Source organism: Papilio xuthus, unplaced genomic scaffold (assembly GCF_000836235.2).
Source record: "Papilio xuthus unplaced genomic scaffold, Pxut_1.1 DF829567.1, whole genome shotgun sequence".
NCBI classification, from domain to species: domain Eukaryota; kingdom Metazoa; phylum Arthropoda; class Insecta; order Lepidoptera; family Papilionidae; genus Papilio; species Papilio xuthus.
The window spans coordinates 11,112-11,333 of record NW_013529082.1 but is presented as its reverse complement, the minus strand read 5'-3'; positions in this window follow the sequence as shown (position 1 = coordinate 11,333).

The window sequence follows — 222 nt, the reverse complement described above, 5'->3', positions numbered from 1 at the left end:
TATGATGAAACCCTCCTCAGAACACGAGAGGAGGGCCATCCGCCACAATCCCCCCGACCCGTCGCGCGTGATACTCTCTAGTTTGGTTGTAGGGCCGCCGCGTACCTCGCACGCCGGCGGCCCCTCGCTGGAGCCCTGCGGGGCGGCAACGTCTCATTGGCGCGTTCGCGCTCCCGCAGGGCCTCTCTCTTGGCTGCCATCACCTCGCGTGCGAAGGAGGCG